At 33.5% G+C, this 25,337-nt stretch overlaps 1 protein-coding gene across 2 annotated transcripts in view; it reads left to right on the top strand.

Moving 5' to 3' along the window:
* LOC118205417 (dual specificity protein phosphatase 22-like) overlaps positions 1 to 25,337 on the top strand; it is a 288,792-nt gene that overhangs the window by 32,626 nt on the left and 230,829 nt on the right. The window contains exon 1 of one of the 2 annotated variants that reach the window (XM_085820461.1): positions 16,576 to 16,708. The exons of the other annotated variant lie outside the window; for it this stretch is intronic. The gene's annotated coding sequence lies outside the window, so the exon portion shown is untranslated. Of the gene's footprint in view, positions 1 to 16,575; positions 16,709 to 25,337 lie in introns of those variants that run through there. 2 annotated transcript variants of the gene reach the window in all.

Genomic DNA, 25,337 nt, shown 5'->3' with positions numbered 1-25,337 from the left:
AATTTTAGTTCACGTCTATTTGTGTTTCAGAACATCTTGCATTTTCCCTCCATAGTATGCTGACCATTTTTACACAATAAAAACGTATTCTAATATCACGAACGGATGCCTAAAAATCATACTTTTCGGACCGTTAAAATTAAACAGGCGATAATAACTACATGAACACTTAATCCATTAAGGAAATATTTTATTCAAAAGTTTATTGCAACATTTTTTCGAGATACTGAGACGGCAGACGAGCGTGCGCTGACTTGTGATAATGTTTCACTCTTATTACTAGGGTGTTGCAGGTAAAAAGGAAATAAAGACAGGGACAAAATATATGATCATAAGTCTTATTGCCTATTTTGAGCTGTCATGGTTGAATAAATCTTCAGCTCAACAGAACTCAATCTCTGCTGGATTACTAGCTGTGAAACACTGTTGTATTTATGATTTAAAATTTGTGCGAATTAGGGATTTAATGTTAAAATAATGAAGTGGATTCAGCTTGAATTCAAAAGCTAGATGAAGATAAAGCTCATGCCGTTAATCTATTAGAAAGTTTAAAAACATGTAGCTTTGCAGTAGAAGCATGAAGTATATTAAACGGTATTCAAAAAAAATTTTACAGATTTTAACAGTAATTAGAATAGCAGTTTTATGGTGCCTAAAATTTTAGGCAATTTTCTGAATACTAAGTTTTTCTACGTTTATAAAAGGAAATGTTTTCGGCTTTCATTATAATTGTTGATTCATTTTCCAGATTTACATGTTTAATACTTGTGGTAATTAAATGAATTTAAAAAAAAGTCTGAAAGCATTCAGATTTTATATTACACCCAAAGCGGCGTTTTTAATGGTTCGTGTGTTACCTTTATTTATCAAATATCATGTATCATATCATAATTCCGTTAGGTTCATGTCCGTGGGTGAAATCCATCATAGCGATGCACTCACTCACTATTGAAGTAAAATTTTAGCAACCGGCACCTGTTTAACCCGTAATGTCAAAATAACAGCACGTTTGAAACGCTGAATCGAAATCTAAAATTTATTTCTGTGAGATAAAGAATATATAATAGGCAAACAATCTAAAATTTTAATGTGAAAAACATTTATGTAATGTTTCTGACGCCCAGCATAACAAGCCTTATCCATCTAAAGGACGAAGGAATTATCCCGGAATATAAAAAGGAACTGCTTATCCGTTTTATGCGTCGATGAGGTAGAGTCCATGATTTTTCAGAAACAGTTCACTCTGAAAGACACTAGATATGTTTTATCTCTTGCTTGGTAAAATGTTAAAGAAATTACTTTACGTCGCAGTTGGCGTAAATTGGGATCTGTAATTGTAGATGAGGAGTCCAGTAACAAATTTTATCTTAATTTTAAAACACAATCGGCGCTTATGACTGACATCTTGGTATGAGATACATATTCGGAGAAGGTCCGATAATATTTGTGATAAGAAGGTTTAGGTTCGTATGGATGTAGACAATTTAGTTTATTAAAATTAGGGTGACAATACTATAGTAAGCAAGTAGACATTCGGAGTTACGTACCATCAGACTAAGTGGTTTTCAACTTTTATGGGATTATAAGGCATTTCTCCCGCCTTCGCGGTGTAGTGGTCAGTACATTCTGCCCGTTTTTAAGAGATCCGTGGTTCGAGGGGATTGCTCATTTTTCATCTTTCCTGCCTCGAAATAATCTAATGTCTCTACAGGGTAATAAACATGGTAATTTAAAAAATTGATTTTGTTTTTCTTAAAGTCTAATACTGTGTCTATGTATTCGAATTTTAAACTATCTGTATGATTTTTGATTATATTTACTTAACTGTGGCCGATAGATAAAAAAAACACGACTGAACAATTTCTCATGCTGCAGTTTCCATCGATGGTATCACAGAACATGAGCAAGTAAGCTTTAGAAATATATATTCAATTATCCAGAAAAATCTCTTAATCAGAATCGGCCAGGTCCTGTCGCTATTGGTAAAAAAATTCTTCTATGATTTCTTCTATATTTCGTTAAGTTTCTACTATATTTTTTGGTGCGAATCCTAATGAGAATTCAATAATTATATTAAATTCTCATTAGAACTTACTTTTATAAAATACTAATTTTAGAAAATGAATGAAAATGTCCTATTCCAAAATTCAAATCCACCTTTGCAACCTTGAATTAGAGAACTACATTAACTGCTAACTGAACTCTGATGACTTAAGAAAGTTGAAAGCATTATATATATATAGTATATTGAAAATTATAAGCGTTGCTTTTATCAGTCAACCAAAATTTACCAAAACAGATAGGGTGATTGGCGTCGTTTAATTTAAATTCTTCGGCCACGTAAAAGACGAAGATATATAGTTTTTCAGCAGTATTCATTAAATTCGAAAATGGAAAATTGTATGGAAATCCTAACATTTAAACAACTAAATAATATTTCCATGTTGACTGCCAAGCAACTTATTGCCTCGTCTTAGTAAAACAACAAAATTCGGAAGAAGGTTTTAAATAAAACCTTTTTGTTAAAATCTAAACTTCACAAATGTGCCGCTTGTGCTTACAGATTCAATCATCGCAGCCTGCTGGATTTAAGCTAACATAGAAATGTCATATGAAATTTAAAGTAATTACCGCTTGAATTTGCAAATACAAGTCCTGTTAAGGTTTGTTTCAGGATTCAAAATGAGTCAGCAGCATAGCCAGCAAAAGTCTATAACCGATCTAAATAATTGTGAGAGCTGGACGGTAAATATTACGAAGATCAACGTTGCACCCAAACACTTCACTCACTTATTTCAAGAACTCTATTCTTGTATACTCGTTGACTAATTTGCATCCTGATAGGAGCCGAAGAAACTACAACTGACATTACAAATAAAATATAAGCTATTTAACATAAAACATTGGAACTGGATTGTTTAATTTGACAAAGCATGTAAGAGCTATCTGCCTACGCACCCTCCAACTTTTGGCATAGGTTCCCTCCTAGGTATTGGCAGATAAAGGTTTGGTAGTCCATCTGTTACCACTAATAACTTAAAAAGTTAATATTAGTCGAAAAGCTTTAGAATTCATAGATTTTAAGTGCATTCATTTCACGAAGATCTACAGTTACAGAAGTCTGTGCCATCTTCATAATTTGATTGCTAGGCCTCTGGAATCAGATTTAAAATAAATAAATAAATCTGAAAGTTTTCAGATTTTAAATTACGTCCAAAGGGGTGTGTTTTTAACGTTTTGCGTGTTACCTTTATTTATTAAATATCATGTTCTTTGCACTTAAGCCATAGAATTCAGTTCAAGAGCAATGTCGCGAAATAATTTTAAAATGAGGATATCTTTAGAATTTCCAATACGCAGTTCCGCGCGCTGGAGATAAAAATGTTTCTTTTCCCCCGCGTAGAGTGTTGCCATTGCTCGCTTTGAAATCCTTGAGTTTGTTAATCAAAAATTCGTTAAAGTTTTACAAAATATGAAATCTGTAATGAAACAAATTTCAAATTAGGTCTTCCACATGCTCATATTCGTAGGAGAATTACGTCATTCAAAATTCGATGGCTCTAGGTACCGTTGTTTTATCACAATGCGAGAAATAGACATACATTTATGCAGATTTTTAATTATTTAATTTCTTCAAATATAATGCAGGACCTTTAACATTTTGAAAGTGAAACGGAAATTTATAGTGATTCAACGCAAAATCGCAAAACAAAAACAGTCCTTCAGGGACAAAGCCTCTGTACGTTCCGTCGTTTAAAAATAGTGGACTGTTAATTGACTTGATATTCCCTCAGTGTAGAACCCAAGAAACATCAGAGTCATAAAGTTGACCGAAACTTCTTTATTGACTTTCAAACATTAATTTGGTTGAGGAACGGCGAAGAACAAATTGAAACCTCCGCTTCAGTAGTGGCTTACCAAGCAAACTCAGAAGAACCTCTGCTTAGTTGAAACTCCAGTAATTCACAACAACCTCAAAGCTCTAAAAGCGAGCTTTAAAAACCTAACAAATTTGCGTCTGTGCCGCTCCTCGGTACAAAGAAAGAAATACAATTTGCATAACATCGAACAGCCTCTTTGGACTAAAAAGATAATTTACTAAGCAGTCATTGTCATCTTTTGTCTATCAATACCAGCAAACACTATCGATATCGAATGTTTTCTTTCTGAAAGTTACAAAACAATAGTTTTGTTTATTTGAACAAGGCGCAGCCCATGATAGCTATAAGCCGAAGAGACGAATGCCTTAATGAAGAACGTTTTAAGAGAAAATGGTTCATATTTACTTCACATTCAGAAAACCATAAAAGCACTTATATAACTAAGCTATCAGGTTAATCCAACCCTGGGTTGAACTACCAGTGCTCAAAATTTTAAGCACTTGGCCACTGGTGGGTCACCGAACAACAGGCGTTGCAGTACTACAGAACCCGTGTATGTACAATATGGTCTATGAAACCTTCCTTTTAAAAATAATTATATCATGAAATAACGTTTTTAACACCTATTAAATAGGCACTAGTTACCTTTATGATTACTTTGCGTATAGTGGACGTTTTTGAAAGTTAGTCCTCTTCTGTGAAGTCCTTATAAGTCCTCCTCTGTGAAACTGTTAGTGAAATTCAAGATTTATCCCCCAACCCCTCAAGCAGATTTGCTTTTTTCCTCTACTTTTAAATCATTGCCTTAGCAATCATATATTAAATAATTTAATAAGGAAAAGAAGTGTCAAGAAGAGTGTATTAAGATTCCGTTAAGGTACAGAAAAGTTTAAAGAAATTTGAAGAATATGAATATTTCAAAATATACCAGAGAAGTGTTATTACTTAATATAATATAAAGGAATTATTCCATTCACCTGCGCCTACTGTTATGATGCAAGAAGTTAGATTTTATAGCCTGCATGTAAAAGATCTATGGGTTGAATCCTGGCGAGGGCACAAATAAGTTTCCGTGTTGTGTGCTTTGAAAAGTTGAGTAATCTATACTACAACGCCCGAAATAAAAATGCTTCTGTATAATACATTTTCACCTGCATTTTGTCGACTAGGTGTCGTACCTCTGCCTAGTCGCCCGCTCGCTTAAGAAAAATGTAAGATATTATCCATTCCCTTCTACATGCTCTTGTTGTGTAAATTGTTAGTACATCCGACTAGAAATTGAAAGACCTGCTGTTGAAATCAAAGCACAGTTCATTTTTTATATTTTCTTCGTCAAAAACATAAAAACCTCTACAAGAGAAACATCTCGTTTTAACGACATTTTTCCGCCGAAAAATACTTTGTAACTTAAGATAGAAAAGCATGGAAGCAGTAACTTTAGTGCGGGTAATAATTACCACCCAAATCTAGGAGTTTCTGCCAACGTTTTGGTAGTTTTTCAAAGCCTTCGGCACAGAAACTTAGTGGCCGAGAGTCCAAAAGCAGATCAATTTCATTTCAGACGTCCTGTTCGTAATGAAATATAGCACCAGCAAGATGTAGCTGCAGGTGTGAAAAAAGGTAGGAGTCCGAAGGAGCAGTGTCAGGGCTATAGGAGCAATGTCAGGGCTATATGATGTGTGTGGCAAAAGATCCCATTCTTGGCTGTACAGAGTCCAGCCGGTGAATGCAGACACATGTGGTATTGCATTATCTTGATCGTACATTACCTTTTTGCGTCGGAACTCAGCTCGACGTTTTTCCTTGATAGCAGCGTCATCCCGGAGTCGGATCTCGCTGTACAGCTTACTGTAGAGCAGCAGTTCTCAACCTTTTGACTAACGCGTACCATCTACACAAAAATTGAAAAACTTTAGTACCACCACTGCATTTTACAATCATTAATTTTCACTTTCTCAATAGAAGTATTAAAAAAAAATATTTATTTTCACATTTGCACAGGCCATTGCATAGGCAAACTATTGGCTATTTGTATTAAATATGCACACATAAAAATATTGTATTAAAAATTTGTTACGATTTTAATTAACAAAATTTATGTTATAATACTTTAATTCTAAAATTTAATGCGAATTTGGGCCTGTTTAAGAGAGATCAATTTATGTCTGGTCTTATTTCACTTAGTTTTAACCTAAAATTAGAATCCACTTTTAATTTTGTTCTGTATTTATTTTTCAAATAGTATAACAAGGAAGAAACTGCTCGTTCACACAAATATGTAGTGCAAAAAGGCAATAAAAAATTAAGACGATTTGAAACCTTGCCTCTAGATAACCACCTTACTTCGGAGAATAAACAAAAGCGTTTCATGTTCACTGCTCGTCTCTTAGCATAAAATCGTTAATATTTTTGACTTTAAAGCTCGGCTTTTAATGAAACTAATAGTTTTCACAGATTCAAAATGATTTTCAGATTTTTGGGGATTGTTTTGACTAGTTAAGCTTCACGATGAATGGAGCAATGAGAAAACTGAAGCGACTTTCTTTTTTCTTTGAGAAATAACACTGGGATGTGATTGGCAAAACCTTTTATTATTTGTTTACTATTTTTGAACTCCGACAAGTTCCTCTTAAAACATTCTTAAGATTTATCCTTAAAATTGGCATGCTTACATTCAAGATGTCTTTTAAGAAATAATGGTTCATAGTTTGATTGGATAATAGTTCAACGCAAACAACACATTGAGGTTGCGGGTCCGTTTCATCTCCATTTCAAGTAAACCCAAATGATAAATAACTTTTATTATATTTTCTATAAACATTTTTTTTTTTCTCTTTACTATTCGTAGTTCTTATTAGATTAGCCTGGATACATCAGTTGTGAACTTTTCCGCTTAATTAATCCTAGCCATTTTTCCATTTTGAAAATCTAGGTTCATTTTGATATTTTTTCACAAATATTTAAATGCACAATATATTGCATGTTCTTCAAAAACAAACCACAATATTCTCAAATCGCGTAGAAAAGTGAGGAATACAAAGCATCAAGAAGACAAAATACCTACATTTAGAGACAACAAATCGGCGTAAAAATTATTCTAATGAAAACAGAGAAATATGAATACGGAAAGCATATTTCACAAGTGCACATCAGCGTAGCCACCGAGGGAGGGGTTTCGAAAATGGACCAATGAACTTCTATTGCTCTTGTGATGCTAAATCTTTCATGTGCATGTGAGCGTATGTTGTTTACGTTTTAATTTGCATTTGCTTCGCAGTTATAAATGCATGGTGTAAAAGTAGAAAATCTCGTAGTGCTTTCGATTTATGAGTTTAATTAATCGCTGACATTTAACTTTTGCGATTTTCATCACGCTTTGATATTTGGATTGATGTTCACGGCATATTATCGCTCTTTACACTGAGAAAATGATGCAAGCTACAATTAACCTCAAATATTATGCATTTACTAACAAATGTGGATTAAGAGAATTCATGTGTATAGTTTATTTATTGTGCTGAGAAGGACTGGAAGTGCTACAATGAATCTAGTATTTTCTTATTTCAGTGCTTGCATTCATTTGGTTTTGAAAGTGATTGCATTCTTTTCATTCAGAATACATATTGTGTATGATCTGATTATATCCATTTTTAACGTTAAAAGTTATATGTGAATAAAATGAATATATTCGTTGTGAATAGATACATTTATTCTGTTTGATGAATATTTCTTGTGTAGACAGTATATTTAAGAGTGAGCAGTTATTAAATGTGAAATTTAACACACTAAATGCAAATTAGTGAATTACAAATGCAAATCCGGGAAGTTCACTTTGAATAAAATTCTGCATTGGCTATTATTATAACATCTTTTTCATATAGACTGAAATAAAAAGTGCTGACTTCTATTTACATATATAACTGGTGTAAATATTTTTCTCATATGCATAGTTTCATGTAAAGATAGCATTTGGGCTCAGATATGCATCACATATTTCTTTCGTCTTATTTATCACTTATTTAGTAATATTTCGCATGAATATTTTTGCGGAGTATCCAACATGTATTTGTATTTATTTCAAATTCTTTCAACCAGGTAAGGAAATCTTCATAATTGCTTACATTTGATCTAATTTCGCAATTAAAATTTTCAGAAAAAATAGACAATGTACAGAAATTTGTACAGAAAATTGCATAACAAAATATTTTCATCCATCTTGTTTCAGTCTTAAAGCGTGCGAAAGGTCATGACACATGGCAGAAATATTACTGGATGCTCATTGGTCCATCCTAGAAGCCACTCCCTCGGTGGCTACACAGATGTGCACTTGCGAAATATACGTCCGGAAATGGTGACAACATAAAGTGTAGACAAGCTAATAAATCGATCAACTCTAAAAGAATTTATGAGACACTATTATTTTTTTTTTATAGGAACTTATTTTTATTGTCCATTAAATAATACATCAACATCCATTTCCATTGTTCCTTTTAAAAGCATCATTTGTGACAAATTTATGTTTGTGTCTAAAAGAATATTTGTGAAAATAAAAACGGATTATTTTGTTAAAATCTATGAGCAGCTGTTGTCATTGGACAAAGCTCAGATTGCATAAATTTCCAATCTTTAGAGAAAAAAAAAACCTATACAGGATGTTGAGGTATTTAATTTTTGAAATTAATAGTTAAAAATACTTTGTTTCTTTGCGTAACACCTATTCTATTCTTCTCTCGCGTACCAACGGTTGAGAATCGCTGCTGCAGAGGTTTTTATCTTCTTCCAGATACCCATTGTGGATATCACGGCCGTCTCTCCAGATACTCGTACAAAGCATAATCTTGTTAGTCAAATTGCGCTTTGCTTTAGTCAATCTTTTTGTTAGTCAAAGTTACTGATGGGCTCGCTTGGCGCAGAACAACCCCCTTTTCGGCCTGTGTTGTTGAAATCAATCCACCTTTCCTCACAAGTGACTATCCGGTGCAGAATTTAGTCCTTGCGTTGATATTCGAGCAGATTAGTGGAGGTCCGAACACGTCTGTCCTTATCTGCTTGCGTCAGCTCATGCGGCACCCAGGAATTGAACTTGTAAGTCTTGTTAAGTTATGCAATGTATAACGCGACTAATGGGCATGGCCCTAACGTCTAATTCCTTAGAAAGCTCTCGAATGTTTGCATACTGATCTTCTTCCACAAATTCTCGCAGGCGGGCCTCATCAGCATCTGTAGGCCTGCCAGAGCTCTCTGCTTCTTGAATGTCAAAGTCCTTGTTTTTGAACTTCTGGTAACAAACCTTCACACTGTCATATGATACGGCATTAGGACCTAAAGCTGTACACATAATTTGGTGATATTTTGTAGCTGACATTTTGCAACAGAACTGGAAGTAAATGATATTTCTAATCTTGTAGCGTAATCATTCCATTTTAGACACCTTGTACTTAATGACAACGATATTTTTTTACAAATTTCACAACAAGTCTCTTTTGAATGGCAAAAATTGTTTGACAAAATAGTTATACAGATGATACTTGTGGTGGCAGAAAACTTTCGCTAAAATCCGATATTTTGAAAAGAGTCTTTATAAATGTATTTCAACACATATCAGCACATATTGTTTGGTACCAGAAGTATAATTCATGAGCTACCTAACAAGACATTTTCACGACTTGACAGAACCCTTCTTCATAGGTTTCTAGAATAATTATTACCACAAGGAGCTTTATTTAAATTAAACTTTTCCCTCACACATTTGACGTTTCATTAAGTTTAGTATGACGGTAACTAATCGTGTAGTCCTGTAATTAATTAATCAATACATGTTTTCTGGACTCTTTAACTACCCTAATTGTATGCAATCAACTTTTTCAGAACTCATCATCATCGCAGAAACTGATATCATTTGAATGCTTCTTCTCTTTTATAACTGAGAAATTTTTTGGTCAGTTCTGAACATTCCTGGGAACGTTGTGTGTCTGTCGACAACAATTTCGGTGAAACTTGGGTTTTTTACATTTGGTTAGAAGCATATATGTTGTAGAAAGACATATATGAAGGGTGTCTTTCGAGGCAGTGGTGATTCCCATCGTATTGCAAACAGAATTAGTCCATCTTTCGAACAATCGGCGGGGCATCGCACTTCGATCAAAGGACCTTTGAACGAAGAAACTTGTGTTTTTTTTTCCATCAGAAAGATACTTTTGTCGTGCTCCAGCATGTTATTTGATAAATGTTTTGACTGTGCTACACTCTCTTATCGAGATGGTTATAATAAAAACGTCAACGTCTTTGTATAATACAAACTACGCAAAATAATCTAGCCAGTCCATTACTGAGGTACCGAAAGACGCGTTGTATCAATGCTTCGAGAAGTGTTAGAGCGCTGTAGTGTACATCCACGAGTGTTACTTCGAAGATGACTACGTAATGATGTTTTACGTTGCATACAGAACTTCCTTATCAGCATTTTCCGTGAATTTTTTCTGTCTAGGAGTATTTTATTTTTAACGTGCAGTTCAACAGTCCGATATGATAAATTTTATATTACCACAAAAGTATAACAGTTCTAGATAAGAAAGAAACACTAGGAAAACTTTTGTTTTTTCAATGTTCAGGAATTCACAAAAAGTGAAATATAGAAATATAGAACTTCATTACAGCATTTTTTGCGAACATTGTCTTTCTAGGAGTACTTTATTTTCAACATATAATTTAACTACTGTATATATGATAATTTTATATTGCTACAAGTCTAAAAGTTCTAGAAAAGAAAGGAATTCTATGAAAACTTTTATTTTTCATTCCTGAACTATATGTCTTGCCAAGACTACAAAATGTGAAATGTAGATAGAATATTGATAGATTCACAAAAAGTGAAATATAGAACTTCCTTTGCAGCATCTTTCGCGAATTTTCTGTCTCATACAATTCAACTGCTACGTATATGTTAAATTTTTTACTACCATAAAATTCTAAAAGTTCTAGAAAAGATAGAAATTCTAGGAAGACTTTTATTTTCTATTCCTGAAGTACTTGTTTCACCAAGACTTCACAAGTAGTAATTCTGAAAAAAAAAAATAACAATACTATTGGATTTTATCCAAGCTTTCCGTTGATGTAGTTTCAGAAAAAAAAAAAAAAAAAAAAAAATTCCAAGCAGAAATAAAATTTAAAAAAATACACGGACATGTTGCATATCTGAGAATGTTCATCTGCCAAAGCAGTAATCATAAAACGCCGAAAGGCACTGAATTGTGCTTTTCTCGTTTGTGACCAACTCAGTACCTCTTGGCAGGCAGTGTGATCGTGACCTTTGACTGTTTTATTCAATTTAACAAATTGTTTTGTTACAAATTTTGTGCCTATAAAACTAATATTAGTGAAATTATTTGTGAAATTATTATACTTCTTTTTGTATCATGTAACATGAAAATCTAAAGCGAAGCTTACCGGAAAAGTAAGAATACAGGAACAAGTCTATTTAACATTGCGTAAATGGCTGTCTCACTAAATTGGCGAGATATCGCCAATCTGGTTATGATATTGGCTGTTATGGAAAATTATTATGTATTTTTGTTGTGTACAATTATTATGTATTATTTTACTGTGCATAAGGTATTCTTAGTAATTATATTATTTTATTGTGTTTAATGAATTTGTATTGTTATTATTTAAGAATTAATGCTCAATATTAAGTATTATTTAAACTTTAACTCAATTATGGCAAAGCTCTTTTAAGTTTACCTGAAGAGTGTGATTCAGAAAAAAGGGCGAGGCTTGTTACTTCCGTTTCCCACGAAGCGGTCAGTTATGGCCAGCTGCAGTTTCCTTTTCGTGGGGGTTGAACACACGCGTTTTGCTCGTTCAGAGGCGAATAGTTTTAAGGGACGGCGATTATTTGACAGAGTTATAGGTTGGAAACATTATTCTTTGCGTGGGAAAGAAAGGATCTGCCATCTTGTAGAGAATTCTGAATTTTCTTGGAAATTTTGTCATGGTTTATCACCTGTTGTAGTTGGCTAGAGGGGGTCCAAGTTTCTTTAAGATTGGTTAAATTTTTAATTTTAGTGTTGTTTGAGCTAATGGTGAATTAGAGGCGTTTCTTCGTGAGTGTTAACCGAGTTTTCTTAAGCCGTTGCACGAGAGGCAGGAGCAAGATTTTTAGCACTTTTTTAGCAGATTTTTTTGAGAGCCTTAGCGGGTTTGCTTCATTGGCGGCGGCCCTTTGAGGCCGGTCAGTGATGTGCTCTGCACCGATCAGTGGGCGATAGCTGAGTTTGAGTTTTTGTACGAGTTCTGACCATTTCTTCTAAGTGGGAGCGGAGAAAAAAAAAAGAGAAACGCGGCGACCCTTCAGAGGTCGACCGTGAGTTGCAGTTAAGGGATATTACCGCGTCCTCTTGGTTTTAGCTGCGGAGGCCTGTCCGAGCCCGTGCGGAGTCTGATCGCGATAGACGGCGGCGAAGTGTCTTGTCCTGCGGCACAATAGTATTGGTTTCATCATGGTGGTTTTGTTACTAGAAAAAGACAGATTTTCTGACGGAATGGAATATGGAAGTAAGGCCGCGTCTTCCTTTTCCATTAATCCCGATTTGCTCGCGCCGAAGATACAGATTTTGTGATGATAATATTGAATAAAGGGAGTGGCTTCCTTTTCAAGTATTTTTCCGAAGGTTTCACGCTGAAGATGCAGATTATTCCAGAGATTATTGACTGCCGTCATCTCCTCTTGTCTGTTTGTCTGTTTTTATCCACAGCGTCAGCACGAACATTTCAATGGATGATTTTAGAGTTAAAATGCTATCGGGCAGACTAGTGCTGGAACTATTTGAACGATTTTGAACTGGAGAAAATTTTCCGCTGTGCTTCCCGTTGAACTGACTTCAGTATCGGTTTTCCTGACAACGATGAAGTTTTGGTCGTTTTGGTCTCGACGAATTGGAACCGGATCCGGGCTACTCTCCGAGCCCTTCAGACTTCTGTATGCGGATTTAGCGAGTAAATTTTTATTTCCTCTAATTTTGTTATTTTCTACTAGTGTTTTGTCTAAATAAAGGGATTGAATTGATTATTTTTTAATGTTTAATGGTCTTGTTTATTTTATTTCGATATGTCTTAAAATAAATATTTCTGAAAAGAAATTTTCACTGAAGTAATTGTGAATTCAGTATTATATCAAGGAATTTAATATTTACTAAATGTCTGAAGATAATTTGTTCTCTTTTCTAATGTGAAATTATTAATTAATGATTTGTAGTTTTCACACTCGTACTCGAGATAAGTGAACAAATGAGATATTATTGAGAAAATGTTTAAATTATGTTTTGTAGGGGTAGTCTGATCAGCTATTTTAAATTATAATGTGTGAGAATATTCAATAAATGTGTTTATTATTTTTATTATTGTATGTTTCTTTGAGTTTAATTGTGGTCTACTGTAGGCCACCCATGTGTTCCTTTCGGAAACATGGTTATTTTATCGAACCTGGGTAACCATATTGCGGTAGTAGAAAAATCAGTTTTAAGAGTTGTCACCATACGATCGGTTACTTAATTTATTTTGAAGACTTAATTAGTAGACCTTCTTAAATGTGAAATGCATCTTTCCCTGGTGTTTTGAAGAGTTCTGAGAGGTATTTTAATGTTAAGTGTTTTATGCATATCTCTAGATTTTGTATTGAGATTTATGTGTTTTCACGTTGGAGATCTGAATTAGTTTTATTTTAGTGAGAGATAGCGTGTTAAAGATTTTGTTGTGGAAAGTGCATTATACAATTTTGTTTTGAAAATTAATTTTTGTTTTTAACGAAACACCAGGTAGGATATGTTCTTTGATTTTAAAGGGTTATGATTTTGATTCTGAGAGAATAGTAAGGAATTAAGTAACTTAGACTGAGTTTTAGTTTTTTTTTTTTTTGCGCGCCACCAAGAAGTAGTCTAAGAAGTTAGTTTAAAAGTTAAATAAATGTTAAAAGGGATTTTTTGTCTACGTAACATGGTCACTGATTTTCTCGCCAAAGTAGGCGAGAAATCTCCGAAAATAGCCAAACGATGACCATTTGGCGACATTTTGGTCCGGTTTCTGTATATCTAATGGGCATTGTAACTGAATAACTGTAATTGTTGCTCTATGTAGCTGTAACAGTATCTGGTCCTGATATGTCGTTCCAGCAATTTCGAGAAGTACTAGAAATTTCTCGGTGGTCGCAGAAAAACTAAATAAGACCAGAGACAGCATCAGTTTCGGAATAGTTGTTGTTTAATTTAGCATGAGTTCAGAGTATTGAGATAGCTCCGAGTGAGCTTCGCGCTTTAGATGCGCTTTGCACTGCATTGAGTTTAACTCAATGCAATACAAAGCGACAGTAACATCAGCCCAAGCCCACGAAATTCCTCGTAGCAAGGAGCGCAAGATTATGCCTGTCATTGGCAACAGCCTTGAGCACCTTACAGGTGACAGCGCGATTTAGCTCAGTTCCGCCCCTAATTTTGATGGAGAGCACTCCGGGAGGGGACGGGTCCGAGGATCTCCCACTTCTCTTCCCTTCCACTAAAACACATGAGAGAACTTTCGGGTTGCCGCATATTTAGAGCCCGACTACGATACCGAAGGGCCCGGGCTCGAATCATGGAGAAGGCATGGATGTAAAATTGTCTGTCTCTTCATAGGAAGTAGCGGTGGTCGCCTGTTAGATGCCTCTAAATGGACACCACTTCTGCTTTAGTAGTGGCCAATGCCGTTATAGGCAAGTGTCCGCCATTGGAAAAAAAATAATAAAGTTAAAATGACAAAGAAAGTTGCGTTAGCAAGATTGAGCCAAGAGCAGACTGGTTAACTGCGAGCTCAGCGAGAGCATAAAAAATTCTTAAGAAACCCTCTGGTGCGACGTTGAAATCTGGATCTTTTTAGATTTTCATCTTTTTTCCCCCTCCATTTTATGTTTATGTTTTATTTATTTTCATGACAATTAAATTTTTCATTATTTCTTACTTATGTCTTTCTGTGACATATAGCCCCATTTTCGGAGCCGAATGGAGCTATTATGCTGTTAAATAAACCACTGGTTCGGATAATCATATTATTTGTGTTCAAAAATTATTTATTATTTCAAGTAAAACACATTTTCGCGAGCGTAACTTTATTTATTAGTATTAAGTACTTCATTTTCATGTTAAATTATATTCTTCACAAGATTAATGGAAAAGAAATATAATACCCGAAACCCGTGCTCATATTTTATTCCTCTCTAATGTTAAAATTCATAGCTTGTTGTTTCACTTTCATAAGCAAAGTATAACTTTAAACTTTCTCGGAAATTTTTTATTTTACCTTTGTTTAGGTATATAATTGGCAATAACAAACTAGCAAAATAGATTTTTTTTCTTACATGGTCATAGACTGAAACAAACTGAATAAAAGGAACAAAACTGGAATACTATAACCAGGGATAAGAGCAGAGGAATGAGAATTACACAAGGTCTCCACATATTAAGAAAATAGAAGACTTTTGTTCAGTTGTTCTAGATGGTTGGAATACGAAAAATAAGTTTTAGTTGCTGTTTTGCACGATTTTGATGACGAAAGACTGGATACTGATGACTGACTGAAGTGTAATCTGTAGTTTTTCATACTCAACAAAGAAAAGATGCGATCCTTTCTTTTAGATAAAAATTATTCTAAGCAGTTAAAACAGTTTGTGTAATAATCACTTAAAGGATCTACAAACTAAATGAGTACAGAGAGAACAGAAAGCTGAAGTTTTCGAAGAATTTCGCTTAAAGCATTATTTTTTTATTTCCGGCTTTTTCGTGGAATCTTCAGAGACCTATCCACATATGAATAAATACAGATAATCTATGCTACATTAAATCCTGAAGATATCTTTCCGTTCTAAAAGTATGAAAATTAAGGCTTTGGGCCCTTTTTGAGAATTAATCTCTTTACGATTGACCAGGCTTAATATTTTAATTTTTTTAAGTAAGTTATAAGTTACTCGAAACAGGTAAGGCAAATTTTAAATTTTGGTTTTTGGTAAAGCGGTGAGTGCGAAGCGTAGCTACATAAACGTTTCCTTTAAAATCTGAATTGAATCTATTATTTTGGAACACTTAAAATCGTGCATATTTGATTACAAAGTTTGCAGAATTTGATTTGCAAATTGTAGCTATTGTACAGCCAATTTGGAAATTAGACAGTTTCAATTGTCGATTTGTTGATGCTAATCTTATATCCAAGCTGCGGAAGGGAGCCGCCGCCTGCCAGTTACATGAATAGTATTCATCGCGTGTCATTGTGTCAAGATTTGGAGTTACATTTGTAAATTACATATTATTCTGTAATCGGAATGCAAACAATGTGAGCTGAATAGGATCTTCAGACAGCACCGTGAATTTTACATGAAACCCCTAATTACCTCTAAATTTCAAATCAGTCACGTTTTGACTCCTTCACACGTTTATTCCCTGCCGATTTCAATACTAATCATTTCTCATTTGAACTTCTTTCATAACCGTAACTCATTTATTCAGCGCGCACCTAATTAGTCACGTCTCTCAATTATCCAACCCATTCAACAAAACAGCCCTCTCGACTACCTGGTCCCCCTCGAAAGTTTCCTGCGTCTGCCACCAGACGTCGCTATGACGTTACATCCGCATCTCTCCCTCTCGATTCGATACAAGATGGAAAATAAAAAGTAGCCAGCGGGAGGATGTGGATCTATCCCTTCCCAGGATTCCAAACATCCAGTCGAGCTATCGTCTGCTGCTCAGCTAGTAGTCACAGAATATGTTGCGACGCCCGAGGCAGCTAGCGTACGAACATATCCTGAAGTAAGTCTGATCTAACGTATACTTCCCCTATGCTTCTGCTATATTGAATTAAAGAGAATAAGTTTCTATATTCCAAGTTTTTGAATTGCAGAATCCATGATTTTCTGTAGGGGGTGAACTGTCATGGTGGTCTCTAAGAGGGGTTGATCCGGGGTAAGAGTAGTTATCCTAACTTAATAATTGTTTAGGAAGCGCCTTATATGAGTTTGACCAGTACCATGTTTCGGTTTTCTTTCAGTAGCAGTCTTTTAAGAGCATTACAGTATTACACGCGCGCAAAAAACTTTCAGATTCGTCAAAATTTTAGATTCCGATTTGGGAGTGTTTAGCTGTTTCGTTGCTGGAGCGCGGGTGGCTTGAGCGAAGATATGCAACTTGATGCAAAAGTGGCGCAGTATTCGCAGAAATTATTTATTTTGCCATGACCTTTAAAAGCAAGGAAAAAAATTTCTCATTTCCTCGTGAAATTTCTTCCAAATCAGTGTGTATATATTATATCTGTAATTCTGAAATATTTTTTTTTCAAATGAATTCAGATTCTCAAAAATGTGTGTTTACATGAAGTTACGAGAATGATCATTTGTAAATTTAACAAGGCGTGAATCATTTGTATCATTGAATCATTTGTAAATTTAACAAGGCATCAAAATCTAAGTTTAGATGATTCTCAGATTTATGTGATTAAGGTGTTATTCATTACAAGACATTTGAAAGTACTTCGTAGTTAACAACCATTACCATAAAATGGCTACATGTTTTATTTCGTTAAACATTCTTCCTGCTTCCAGTTACAAAATTTCGCAAAATAAAGTAAAGAATTTTACAGAAACAATTTCAGCACTAGAATTGCATAAATACAGAATAGAGCTGTAACTACAATGCCGTATAAATACAGAAAAAGAAATAGCGTTGTTAATACAAAATTTAATTTTTGATTTGTTTTCACAAAGAAAGAAGCTTAAAATCTATTTTTTTCGCTTTGGGTAAAAGTGAATATAATTTTGAAAACTTCCCCTCTCATCTCCGAACCAATTTTGCATGTTAAAAACATCCTCTTTCCTAAAATTATCTTTGTACGATAAGGAACAACTAAAACTAATTGTAACTTTCATAGTAAAGGTACCGTACAAAAATTAAAATTACGTCAATTTGAAGTCCAATATGCCATGTGATTAAAAACTGTCGAAAGCTGAAAGCTTTCTCTCTTGATTCATTTCTTAAATTGAAATTGCAGATCTAAGATCAGCCATCTAAGAAATAGCTAGTTCTGCACTCTTTTTTTAAACATTCTTCTCACCTTATGTATTGATAATATTAATGGAAGTACGTTACCCAGTCTCTTAAAAAACGTTTAAAAAGCCTCTATGTTACCCGTCAAGTGCATAATTCTGCTATCATTACGAAGTGAACTTTTATCTATTCATAAAAGCAACTCGTATTCAATTGAAAGCTTTGGATTTCTCAGGTAAAATGATGACTAACCTCGATCAAAATCTAAATGAAATTCAGAGAGGTCAATTAAAAACTAGCTGTAAATTTAGAGCAACATAAAACGAAATTCCTAACGTCAGAAATGGGAAATAGGTTAACACGTTAACTTATTACCCATTTATTTCCTTATATTTTTATTTAGTAGGCTTATCTATAAGTGTAAAGTCATTAGATTTTTTTTTTTTGAAGCGGGAGACATGAAAAATGTGCAATGCCCTCTCAGGGACTCAAACCCTCTGCAATACGCTCCGAACTTGGTGGGTAATATAAGTGCTACCGTTACACTACGAAGGCATGCTGGAAGGAGTGAGAAAATACCTCATATAAGAAACTCACAATATGGAATTCCATGTTACAAAGTTTAGTACCCTGAATAAGTCAAACGAACTCTTTGAAAACTTAAAAAATCTTCGTAAGGCAAAGTAAATAAGGTATCTAATAATTCAAATTAAAAATTAGGGCCCCCACTAACTAGTTTTATTACAGAAACAGTTAATTTATAATAGCCTTTATTATAAATTAATGCTAAAGTGGAATTATCTGATTTTAATTTACGACTCGCGCAAGTGACTGTTCTGTAACACAGCACAAATAATACATGGCGTTAGAAGCAGTTTTTTAATGTTACAATAAAAGTACAAATGTGTATAAAAGTTATGAATTAGATTTATTATAAATTACATCAACAGCGATTACATACATTCATACATTACTTACAATCGCTGAAGTAGTATTAGAATTCTGTTTGAAATTAAAGATTCCATACTACATCGAATGGAAACATTTCTAATAACCGTGAGATTTCGCGAATGATAAATGCGCCAGTAGCATAATGTAATATAACGTAATATGCAAAATGATAAGTCTTAGACGTTCCTGATGTTGAAACTAAATGATTTTGGTATTTAATTTTAAAGGAACTTTTCTTTTTAGTAACGCTTTCTGCAAAATCCGAATAGTTTAATTTGTACGTTTTTTTGGTCTCGTGTAACCGATAGTTTATTGATTGCCAATTATCGTTTTAATTCTGAATTCATATTTAATCAAGACCCGCAATGGGGAAACGCTAGTTAATAAATATTAACAGCAATTAAATAACTTAAATAGATTAGAAAGAAATAGAATAGAAGTTCTTATACATTGACCATTACCCTGTAGTACAGACTGATTGAGCAAAAACCTTGGATTAATTCGTTCTCGGGAGTCCAAATGTATGTTCAAAGCAAATGATAAAATTTGACTCCTTATTATATCATAGAATTTTGTTCCACCAAAGATTAAAGAATTAAACAATTACAAAAGTCAAAATTCAAAACATTCTCCCTTCCCGTCAGTTAAAGGAATGAAATAATTTTTCGTACGCTTAAACACAAACTCATTTCTCTTTGAACGCAAATAAGAAAATAATTACTTTTATGTACATAGAGAAAAACGTAAATACAGAAATTTATTTCTATGTTTATTGTAGTAAAATTAATAAAGAAAACTATTTTTATTTGCTTAGAACATACACCAGAGCCTATATTTGTAATACTTTTAACTGCATGCTAAATCAATTTTCTACATGTCGTACACGGACATTTAGTACTTAATATATAACATAATGAAGGTATGTAACTAAAAAATTTTAAGTTAGCTGAAGTTTCTTGATTACAAAGGGAAAAAAGAGTTATCTGGTTAATTGAAATGCTGGATATTTAAAATCCAGATAAATGGAGTTCTGTTCGTTTTAGAGGATTGATCTTAGTTAGTTTACAACGATTTGAGATAAATGCTTTATACCTCAACAGTAAACTTTTGCTGAATTTTATCACACAGAACTGTGAGTACTGTCTGAAAGCAAAAACAGTAATCGTTGCAGAGCTAAAACATAAATTAGAACGGAAGGCAGAAAATTCAAAGTTTTACAGTTTACTGAAAGTAGCGAAAATGCACTAAAAGATTAAGGCTAATTTCGTTTATCTCGCCCCTCCAAATGACCGGATACTTGCTCATATTTTTTATCTTATAAAAGCATGTTTAATAGCATGAGATATTTCTGTTGTGTCACTGTTCAATTAATCAGTAAAAGTCGACTAAAAGATAATATGCTGTTCGTAAACTTAAATTTTGCTCACATATTCTAATAGTTTTATTGTTTATACGCATGATAGGATATTAGTCATGCGTAATAAAAGCTTTTGTAATAAAAGATTAGTAGACAATGTTTATAAGGTTTTGAAGATTTCATGAACCTCCCAATTTAAGAACAACGATTCCTAATATCGGGGATACGAACCACTAAACAGCACGAACAGGACAATTAGGATAATATGAAAAACATTTAGCAATAAGCCGTAGAAAGCAATAGGAGGAGCCAAGATCCATGAATTTAAATAATGGGTGGGATTTGTGACGGGGAGGTATTTCTTTTGTTATTGACCTTAAAATCAAGTTTATTCTTTTGGCGAACCCTTTCTTACATAGTATTTTACGAATCCCATTTGGGCTATTTATTTAAAATAATAATAATTACAATAATAACACTAATAAGAATTACTGTATAGTTTTTTTAAATATAGTACATTTTTTAATATGAACGTTTTTTAATGAACTGCTTTCAGGCACACAAAAAAAGTAGGTAGGACCCAATGTTTTAAATTATAAATTTACTTTGGAGCCGCCCAGACAGAAAACTGGTTAATGACAATGAACGCTGTACCGAAACGTTCGGGTTCGAATTCCGGAGAAGAAATGGATGTTAATTATCTGTCCCTTCCTAGGAGGCAACGGTGGTCCACCTATTAAGGTGCCTCTAAAATAAAGTTACCACCGCTTCCGGCCTTAGGAGTGGTCAGCACCCATAATGGCCAATGTCCACAATTGGGGTTAAATTTTAAAAAAAAAACCCTTTTCTTTGGATGTCTGATCGCATCATACAGTTGATTGGTTCTTTGAATCGAATAAACGTCTTTCACGGAAATTGGATCCGTGTCATGAAACAACATTTGTAACACTTTTATCTTTTTTACTTTCCTACTGAAGTTCTGTTCCAATGCACATTAAAGTAACAATAAAACAGTTAAGAGGAGGGAAGTTTAGGATGGCAGTTTATTAGGGTTGACATAAACCTCGTGATGGTTATCAAAAACGTTATGTTTTCTGTTTAACTTCGAAAAGAGTAAATAGCTGAAGTCATTTGATAAAATAAGATGAGCGAAAAAAAAACCTCTCGAGGGCAAACAGCACCTACTGAGAAACAGCTATGAGACAGTAAATCTTAAAAGTGCTATTAATAGGATAAATTGGAAATGAAGTTCCTTATAATAAAAATAATAATTTTTTATCTGATACATACGTTGTGATACATATATGTCGCTGCCAGAAATGGTGTTTTTAGATCAAATAAGAGTCCCAATTCATGCATTAAAAATATTTCAGGCATTTAGTAAAAATATTTAAAAAAAGTTAAAATAAAAATTCTACGCACTGATTTAGCCATAAATAAAATCCAATGTTTACCTACTGTTATTAGCTTATCTACAATACGAGTTCGAAACTGTATAATACGCATAATAACAAATTTTGCATAGTTAAATAGATTTAATTTTTCCCTATTAGCATTTTCAATTCTCTTTAACACGGAATTTAAAGTTCAAAAAATTATTACCAAAATATCTTTGAATTCATAATCCAAACGTTTATTGTGCAAAAAGGAATGCTAAAGTATTACAGAAACATTGAACTTGGATAGAGGGACTGTTAAATTCCTAATATTAAATGGCAGTTCAATCCATATAAAACATTTCTCTATTACGTGAAGCGCTGGCTGTGGAAGCTAAGCATTATTAACTGCAATTTAAGTCACTTACTTATTTAAGCTTGAAATAGCCATTGCTAAATGTAAACCTATTTATTATGTGGAGCTCCTGTGGGGATGGAAGCCATAGCCTGAAATACATAAGTATGGTTAAAAAAACTCTTTTCTGATTTTGATTGAAATTTCGATAAGCTTAATGATACAAATTAATGCAAATTATGTTTAAGGTCAAAGTTAAAATATTCTGTTCTACAAGGCTATATTTGTAGGAAATCAAAAGAACGATATCGCTGTAAAACTGCTGGTTGATGCATGAATTAAATGAACTAATTCTTTAATTCTTTATACTGATAATAAGAACATCATCAAGCAGAAATCTCTTATAAAATGGAAAAAGCTGCAAGACACACGAGTGAGTAATAAGTTAATGAATATGAAATCCAGAGCAGAATATTAGAAATTTGACAGAAAACTTCAAAAGGTGGTATTCTTAACTGATTGAGAAGTCTAGTTTTATACATTGGTATTTGTTGAAAAGAGAGAATATTCCATTGTTTTTATACATTTTAGTTTTTATACATTTTATACATCTTCTTTTAAATATTATTAAATATGTTAACAGTAAAAGCCATTTCAACAGTAAAAGTCACAACAGTGAAGTAAACAGTCATTTTAAACTTTTTATTGGCGACCAAATTATATCATTCGCTTGATTATGTCATCACTGGTAGTTGAATAATAGTGAAAATCATTGAAATGATGTTGTTATCAAATACGTTCTTCACTTCGATAGTGTTTCAGTTATTATTCACCGTCATGTTCCTCCATTATTATTAGTCCTTTAAAATAATGCAAATCTCTATCCATTTTATCTGGATGGACTTCTGAGGGATGTTACTGGAATTGGAAAGACCTCATAGCTTCATTAAAAAAAATATTTTGATGCATTGAAAACATTATTTTTGTATTGTTAAAAGAAGTCGAATGAAATCATATTTCCGATTATGAACATTGCACTTTTTCTCAGGCTAACAAATGGTGAAAACTGAAACAAAGCAAAGGAGCTTAAGAATATTTGTTTTATGAAAAACATGGAATTATTTTTCAATCTGAGAATATTCAAGCCTTAATTATTAAACTTTAATTTAAAATATGTTTGCGAAAAGGAATAAGATGAAACAATTTTTTAAAAAAATTCTAAACTGATTGTTACCGCCTCATCAAAGGCTAAGCAGAAAGTTATTATAGAGGGTGTTTGTTAAATAAGAGTGAAGTTTTATGTCATAGTCTAAACCCCCCATAACGCACCCTGGATATAACGATGAACGAAAGGTCTCGCGCAGTTTCCTATATTCTTAATGTCATTTTATACGACTACAGCGAACGTCCAAATTTGTAAAAATCAGATATAACGAGCTTTGTGAATAACCTTGACACAAAGATTTCGTAGTGCCTAAACTTTTCCCCCGAATTTCCGGAACTTTTAACTAAAAAATTATTAACCCTTAAATCGATTCTGTTTAGGCTGTTAGAATAACGAACAACACCTTTATATTACTGTTCTTTTGTTTTCCTGCCGATCCGACGGTATATAGTGGTTAGGGCAGCCGACTGCAATACCGAAGATCCCTGATTCGAATCTTTGAGAAGGTATGGATATAAATTGTCTCTCCCCTTATAGGAGGTAACAGTGACTGCCTATTATGTACCTTTAATAAAATAACCATCACTTCAGGCCGTAGTAGTGTCGAAAGCTTAAAAATGGTTAGTGCCCGCCATAAAGAAAAAATAGCATTTTCTATCCCCGTCTTTCTCTTTCTTCTAAAAAAGGCTGTGCGAGGCAGTTGTAGTATTCAATTTTTGAAACAGATTAAACGAAACGGACCCCCTTCCTTTGTCCCAGCGAAGAGGGGATCATTCTCCAATGGAGTGCATGTGAAAACATTCCATTGTTTTCAACAGATGATGAACTCTTGTTTTAAAAAATGGTGGATTACACGAAAAGAAGTATTATTTTGCTCCCATAAAACCAGGATTTGATCTTTTGCGTACGTGTGAAAACACAGAAGTATGATAAATATCTAGAAGTTCTTCATCTAAAGGGGAAAGAATCACTATTGCATTTGCAAGCATTCATTCTCAGCGTTATGGACGTAAAATTCTTCACAGGTAAGGAAGGGGCTCTCTTATTCAATACACATGAAAATTTCTGCCAGCTTTTAATGTATCTGATTTCGGGTTGTATGATATGGGAAGAAAATGAATCGAGCTGCAAAGTGAGAGGTTCGTTTCTTAATTATAATCAAGAAAATACCATTTATTCGTGACATTTTATGAAACTTTAAAATTTCAGGGGCTAAACCAGTTACGCTCGGTGGGGTAAACTAAATTATCTGGTTGAATAGACCTCGGGTGAATCCTGTTTAGATTTGTGGCGTGCTGTCAATGGAATCGCATTTATAGCTCTTTCCGAATATATGCTATTCTAATAGTTGCAGTGAAATGCAGATCAAAATATGAAGCAGAGTGTTTACGACTACATAAATTAGTTTGGGTGGTCATTAATATTATCAAACACTTCACATTGAAAGATTATGCTTATTGCGCTGGAAAACGGTTGCACAGACGTATTTTAAATTATAGGTTCTAAATGAGTATTTTTTGTAGTTGATTGTGTGCTTACCGATACTCCTTGCTTAAATATATAAACAATACAGTCACGCGAGTTAGAAGGGCAGAAACTACGCTAAATATTATTATTTGTGTAACAAACTTTCGTTTGTATTTTACAAATTGTATTATATTATGGTTATTTTACTCATATAATATGTATACAGAAAATAAACTTATCCAGAATTTAACACACGCAAGCCAAAAAATGCATAATGCCGTGTCAGTATCACGAAAAGCTCCGTGTTTTATTTTTCATGAGTTTGTCCAGGCTTGATGTGCAACACGTTATTTTTTTATATTCCTGTTGGCACACAAGGAACTATTCACTTCATTTGTATTTTGGATAAATTCCAGTTGTTTTATTCTTACTTTTATAGTCACATTTTCCTTACTTCAGTAGATGATCTTGTTTATCTGATAAAAATTATTTTATAAAAATGGGGTAATAATTCTTTTGTACTTTTTACTCTTTCTGTTGAGTTCATCAATAATTATATTTTCCATATATAGCTTTTATAAATTGCAAATATAATAAAACCTCTGTCAATTCAGTTTAGAAGATTTCTTTCTCTGACTAATTTAACTCTTTTATGGTGCTTTCCTTAGATGTAAATTAAGACTTGACAATGATGGTTAAATAACATGAACATTAGATATCTTTCAAAA

This window comes from Stegodyphus dumicola, chromosome 7, assembly GCF_044657685.1.
Source record: "Stegodyphus dumicola isolate Sdum_Otavi_A_Nest chromosome 7, ASM4465768v1".
In the NCBI taxonomy this organism is placed as follows: domain Eukaryota; kingdom Metazoa; phylum Arthropoda; class Arachnida; order Araneae; family Eresidae; genus Stegodyphus; species Stegodyphus dumicola.
The sequence above is the reverse complement of the archived record's forward strand: the minus strand, read 5'-3'. Positions and strand labels throughout refer to the sequence as shown.